Below are 7,248 nucleotides of genomic sequence, written 5' to 3'. Positions count from 1 at the left end.
CCTGTGGCTCAAGTGGTAGAGCGCTAGCCTTGAGCTGAAGAGCTGAAGGACAGTGTCCAGGCCCAGAGTTCAGGCCCCATGACTGGACCAAAACAAAAACAAAAACAAAAAAAGAAAAAGCAGAGCGGGCTGGGAAGGTGGCTCAGTGGTAGAGTGCTTGCCTTGCATGCATGAGGCCCTTGGTTTGATTCCTCAGCACCACATCAGCAGAAAAACCCAGAAGTGGCACTGTGGCTCAAGTGGTAGAGTGCTAGCCTTGAACTGAAGACCTCAGGGACAGCACCCTGGCTCAGAGTTCAGGCTTCACAACTAGCAAAAATAAATAAATAAATAAATAAAAGAAAAAGCAGAAAACCAATCTCCACAAACCAGATCTACTCCAATGGAGAGCAAAAGAGGGGTGCTATGGTGACCTGAGTAGAGTCAGGGGACACAAGAAATTCACACATGGTGGCTGAGCTAGTTGGGGGTCTAAATGGGTCAGGGGACAAGGTCACAGCAAACTCCAGACTCTCAAGAGTTCATGGCACAGGACTGGCAGGCCCAGTAACATATTGTCAAAGTCCCATCCTTGCCTCTAGGAAGTAAGGCATGCCCATCACCTGGGGGTGGGACTTACCCTTCATCCACCAAGAAGACAAGATGGTGCCAATTAAACCCAATTTCCTATCATCCACCACATTGCCAGACCTGTATCTTTATTTCACTGTGACTAATTTTTTTAAAAGCTAGTTTTAAATGCCAAGAAAACATGTGAGCTCTGTGCTGATTTAAGATAAGTTAGCTATCTGGTCTTATTACCTGTAAAATAGCATCTTTGCAAGGAACTAAATAAGACATCGTATGCATAGGGCTTCCCTGATCACCAAGTACAAAGCAAGTCCTTTAGGGCAGCTATCACTATTACCTATGGACAGAAGTTGCTGAGCAGCATGCAGAGTTAACTGCATATGTCTTCAGTGGTCCCTCTTGTTAGAAATGATTCACATACTTTTAGCTTATTTTATAGTCCATCTTTATTTTGGTAATGCATGTTAACCTTAAAAAAATATGTTATGTTGCTGGGCATTGGTGCTTCTCACCTATAATTCTAGCTAATCAGGAGACTAATATTTAGAAGATTGCAACTTGAGGCCACACCAAGCAGAGAAATTTGTGAGACTCTCTTTCCAAAATACCTAGCAAAAAGCAAGGGTGAAGACATGGCTCAGGTGGTAAAGTGCCAGTTGAGCAAATACAACCCCTGAATTCAAGCTTTAGTACCAGCAAAAAGAAAAAAAAGTTAAATATAACAAGTAGGGAGATCAGGTCTTGCCTGATTGGCCACATGGTGAATGATAGGGTCTGGTATGCTGTCTTCAAGCTGTGGGAAGGGAAGTTCCACCCCAGGTGATGGGTGTGACTGAATTCCTTGAAGAAGAGAAGTCAGCCCCCCAAGTGATAGGCATGAATCCCTAGCGACTGGGGTGGGCACTTGTCCTGTAGATTACTGAAACTGTCAGTCCAGTGCCTGGGACTGGGAGCTTCCTGTGACCCTACTCCCTGACTCTATAAAGGCCTGGACAAGCTCAAGTGCCATTGTCTTGCCATGTGTCTCTCTGTGTTCATGTCCTATCTCCTATATCCTGTCTCCTGGCTGTTCTCTTGTCACCATGGTATCCCAATTCAGCTCTCTATTGGAGCTGAATTGGTTTGTTGGTATTATTTTTGTTCTTTCTTTCCTCTCTGGTCTTCATGGTCCTGTTTCCTTACTGTTAAGTGTGTCTGCCACCTGCAGAACGCTAGCACTCCAATAAAAACTCCAAATTTTGACCTCTCAAAGTGAGGTTTCTCCATTTTCTCATGACTGGATTTATATAACTGATTTAGGGTATAACACAAGCACATATGCTTTTAGATTTTGGAACAACTCTTGAGAACAGATGTGCAAAGACACTGATAACTAGACTCTCTTAATTAACTGATATCAGAGGAGCAAACACTGAAACTCAGGGTCTTTTCTCAGCATCATATTGTATTGCTCACTTCTATGGATTCTTCCCCTGACTCAACTGAATGTTAGCTGCCAAACCAAATATGTGGGGCTCTCTTCTGGGAGCAGAGTGAATTTCTTATGATGGCAAAGAAATAGTCTAAAGGAAACATGAGCTTTTTACTTTAGCTCTCTAGAAGGTAGGGATTTATAAAATCTGATACTAAAAGCATTCATACTCTGTCATTTGCCTCAAAATACCTTGAAACTATTCAATACTTTTGAAAGTTCAGAAAATACATTACCGAAAAAAATAATAAATCATTTCAATGATTACTTTAATGTACAACTCCAGTCTGCGGCATTTCCTCCGGGGAAAGCTATTGCTCCTACTTATTTCTTTTCAATTGATTGCTGGGATTTTAGTCTCTTCAGACCTTTTGCATTAGAAGAAGAAACGAGTCTGCTATTTTGTCTCAATTTGGGGACAAAATTGGGAGTTTGAAGTTTATCACACTTTTTTCCCCCATTTAACTTGTCTTTCAGGATATGAAGTTCAAAGTTAAAGTACTACATCAGCATCACCATAGACTCCAACTTGTAAAAAAAAAAGTTAAACTTATTACTTCCACTTAACTATTTGTGTGCGTGAATGAACATGCACTCATACACTAAAGTTTGAACAGCCTTGTACTTGCTGTGGGCTTTCTTGCTCATGGCTGGTCCTCTAACATTTGAACCATGCCTCCAGCCTGGCTGTTTTGTAGTTTAATTGGAAATTGTGTCTCACAGACTTTTCTTCCTGGATGACTCTGAACACCTTGAGATCTCAGCCTCCTGATTAGCTAGGATGACAGGTCTATACCCCAGCTACTTCTACTTTTAAACAGCTCTGGAGGCCTGGGAAGGTGGCTCAGTGGTAGAGTGCTTACCTTGCATGCATGAGGTCCTGGGTTCGATTCCTCAGCACCACATAAGCAGAAAAAGCTGGAAGTGGCACTGTGGCTCCAGTGGTAGAGTGTTAGCCTTGAGGTGAAGAGCTGAGGGACAGCACCCAGGCCCAGAGTTGGCCTGGATTAAAAAAAAAAAAAAAAAACCAGCTCTGGAGAAAATAGATCTTGATGAATAAACTTCTGCAAGGTTTTTTTTTTAAGAGCACTCCAAAGAAGGCCCACATTACATTCTCTGCCCAAGGACTTGATCTTTCATGACTTTTGTTTTCTGTCAGCATGGGGACCCAGTGTGTTGAGACCAAAAGGTCTTCTGAGGTTTCAATTATTTTACAGCTCAGGAAATTTGAGGCAAATGTGCACTTTCCATCAGAAGCGCAGTTCAAGGAGGTCAATATTTATATTGCAACCAATACTTACTGCTTCTAGTGGCTATGTGATCCACAATGCCAACACACAATTTCAAGTATTTCCCATCAGAAAAGATTTTGACTTAAAAGTTTGCGATTTTGTTCAGGAAATTTCTACTTTAGAACAAAAATGTACCTTTATTAGTGTTCAGCTATAAATGCTAACATCACTATTGGGTAAAAATTAAAGTTTCCAAACTGCTACACAAGGGTTGAAGGAGCACAGAACATATTCGACCTCTACACCTTCCCCCCTAATAATAGGATTTCTGAAGTCAGAAAGCATCTTGGAAATGATTTGACAGAATAAGAAGTTATTTCTTTTCCAACATTTAGATTTAGACTTCTTTCTCTCTTTCCTTCTTTTTTTTTTTCTTCGTGTGTGTGTGTGTGTGTGTGTGTGTGTGTGTGTGTGTGTGTGTGTGTGTGGTGTGTGTGTGTGGTGTGTGTGTGTTGTTAGGAAAATGCAGTGGAAAGAACTGGCCGGACTCAATCTCAACAGGTGAGGACTCTTTATGACAGCAGCGAGAGGCAGCAACTTTCCCACAGGAATGGAGGTTATGCAAGGAGGTGGGGTTGAGGTTAGGCTTTTATGGGGTTTGGGTCAGGGAAATGAAGGTTTTGAAATAGAAAGAACTTGGGGTCTGGTGAGGCAATGGAATGTTCCACAGGAGGTGGTAGGAACTTATGGTTAGGCCTTAGTCAGAATGTGTGCTCACACCTGAGCCTTTATGTGCCTGGTGGAAAAGTCGGGGGAGGGGATTAATCCTTCAATTGTTCCTCTTCTCTTCTTTCCTCTTTTTTTTTCTCATTTTTTCTTTCCTCTTTTCCTACCCTTCCTTCCTTTTTTTTTGGCAGTCCTGGGGTTTGAACTCAGGGCCTGGTGCTGTCCCTGAGCCTCTCTATGCTCAAGGCTAGCACTCAACTACTTGAGCTACAGCACCACTTCCAGCTTTTTCTGAGTAGTTTATTGGAGATAAGAGTCTCATGGACTTTCCTGCCTGTACTGGCTTTGAACTGTCATCCTCAGATCTCAGCCTCCTGAGTAGCTAGGATTACAGGTGTGAGCTACCAGTGCCCAGATTGTCTTTCTCTTTCTTTCATTACTACCAGGGTTTGAATTAAGATTCCCACATCTCTCTGCTTGCTTGATTAATTGATGCTTTATTATTTGAGTCATGCCTTCATTCCAGATTTTTGGTGGTTATTTTGGAGATGAAAATATCTAGCAGTTTAGATTCCTCTCCCCATAGTTAGCAATACAACAAATTAACCAAACTGTATAAAAACAAAATAGGAGCAATAAAAACATGTCAAACACCCATCTCCTTATTTCAAAATTTTGAAGGCTTATTTCTGAGGCCTTTACACACATACACTCTTCCTTTCTTTTTCTCTCTCTCTCCCCTTCTCCTTCTCTCCCTCTTGTTCCCTCTGTTCCTTCTTTCTGTCCTTCCTTTGCTGTAACAGAGCTTGAACATAAAAGCTTCAAGCTTGCTTGGATTGCTTACTTAAGCATGGGACTCTGCTATACCACCACTACCCTCAGTCCAGATTTCTCTTTGAACCACGATTCTGTTTCATATCTTTTTTTTATTGTGAAAATACTGTACAGAGGGGTTACAATTACGTGGGCAAGATAATGAGTACATTTCTTCTCAAGCATTGTAGCCTCCTCCTTTGTTAAATAGCTAGGATTACAGGCAGGAGCTACTGGTTCGTAGCAGGTCCTTTATTTATAAAACACTTCATAAGTCCTCTTCTGCTGGATTTTGTTTATTTTACTTTTATACTATATCTCAGTTGCTTCCTCATAGCAAAAGGTCACATTAGAATTTGAATTCAGAAAAGGATAAGTTGAATAGCCACTAGTATTTATATATATACTCCCTGTTAGATACCAATCACTGCTCTACCTTCTTTTTATTGGAAGAGTGTTCTTGTATCCCTTACTATTTCACTTGTTCAGTCCCTGTATTTGGTCAAACTCTGATTTTATTTTAGTGGGTACTAACTAAGGCTTGAACTCAGGGCATTGAATTCTCAGTTGGCTTTTTCTCTCAAGGATGATGATTTACTATGTGACCAGAGCCTATTTCTGGCTTTTTGGTGGTTAATTGGAAATATGAGTATCATGCACTTTCCTACCTAGGTGATTTTGGATGGTGATCCTTAGATCTCAACCTCCTGAGTAGCTAGGATTATAGGCATAAATCACTGGTACCCAAGTGATTGTATATTTAATGAGAATACAAATAAATTTTAGCTAATGAAACTTGCTCCATGAATGACTTCCTGGTCTAATCACATTGTTTATGGAATTATGCTACTCCATGAACAAACTCCATCTACCACAGTAGTAGGAAATAAGCAGTTAGCTTATAGAAAAGCTGCAGCCCACAACACACTAAGCCACATTGAAGTGCAATACAACTTGAGTTCTAGTCCTGGAAATTTCTCTTGCAACCTCTTCATGTCTTTTCAAATCACTATTGTGGAAGTACCAAGCATGTAAAAATGGGTACTCAAAACTGGGAGTGAGGGAAGGGGTGATATTATCCAAAAAGAAATGTACCCTTTACCTAACTTAGGTAATTGTAAGCCCTGTGTATCATTCTATAATAACAAAAGATTTTTTTAGAAAAAGAACTGGTGCTCAGACTATTAGGTTCATACCTATATTTAGCTTTCCAATAGTATCTAAAGTGTTGAATTCATGCCAATGATGAGCCATCATACAACCATGCAACCTTCCTGAGCTGTTGTAATACTTGTCAGCTGATTGCTGCCTATTAAGCTGACATAGTATACTTGTACATTTTAGTGAAAAGTGAATTCATGATTGATTTAATCTGTTTACACATTCCCAGACCAGTCAGAGTAGGTATAATCTAGGACAGAAATTACATCCTGTTGGTAACAGGAACATAAACCTTTTATTAGAGACCCACAAGATGATAAGGGTCCTGGTTATTTGCCAAAGACCCTACTTCCTTGATACCACATAGTAGGTCAAAAGTACACAGAAGATGGATGTCAGGAGATACAAGAAACCACACTTTAAATATAGTGTCTCTGGGTATGGGAGTACATACCTATAATCCCACATTCAGGAGGCTGAGACAAGATGTAATGTTCAAGGTCACACTGGCTTACATAGTGAGATTCTGTCTCAAAAACACACAAAAAAAAAACCAAGGTGCCAGGTGACTGGCTTTTGCCTTTAATCCTAGCTACTCAGGAGGCTGGATCTAAAAAATGTGGTTTGAAGCTGGCCTAGGCAGGCGTCTGTGAGACTCTTATCTCAAATAAGCCACCAAAAAGCCAGAGGTAGATCTGTTACTATAGTGCAAGAAAGCCATCCATAAGTGAAGAAGGGACAGCAACCAAGCCCTGAGTTCAAGCTCTAGTATCAGCACACATGTGCCCCTCCCTCCCTCCAAACACAGTAACAATAATAAACACAAATGTTCCACCAAACAAAAACTACACCATGTGCATACTTGTGGAGTATCTTCTATTCAAAAGTACTAATTTGTTTTGTTGAGTGGTAATGCAAAAACTATGTGAGGCTTAAGACATTCAAACAATGTCAAGCTGAAATTTCCAAGCGCTCATATCCCTGGTAAATAGATCTTGTTGTGACAGTGATTGGAGGGGCTCCAGCAGAACTGGATTTGGAGATCAAGTCTGTATCAATACTCGATCACTGGCTGGTTATATGCTATACAATGCTATTTGCACTTTCTCTAAACTGAGTATTTGTGCAAAGAGGTCATATTGTGTAAACTCCAGGGCCCCTTGAGCTCCAAGAGGCTTCTGGGTCTTCATCATGTTTTAGAGCACTCCTTGCCTAAAATTTCAGTAACCTTACTTGTGACAGATGCCAACTGTTTACTGAGCTGAGGTCATCTAC

Source organism: Dipodomys spectabilis, unplaced genomic scaffold (genome assembly GCF_019054845.1).
Source record: "Dipodomys spectabilis isolate Male_0828 unplaced genomic scaffold, ASM1905484v1 ptg000003l, whole genome shotgun sequence".
Taxonomy (NCBI): domain Eukaryota; kingdom Metazoa; phylum Chordata; class Mammalia; order Rodentia; family Heteromyidae; genus Dipodomys; species Dipodomys spectabilis.
This window is presented reverse-complemented; position numbering follows the sequence as displayed.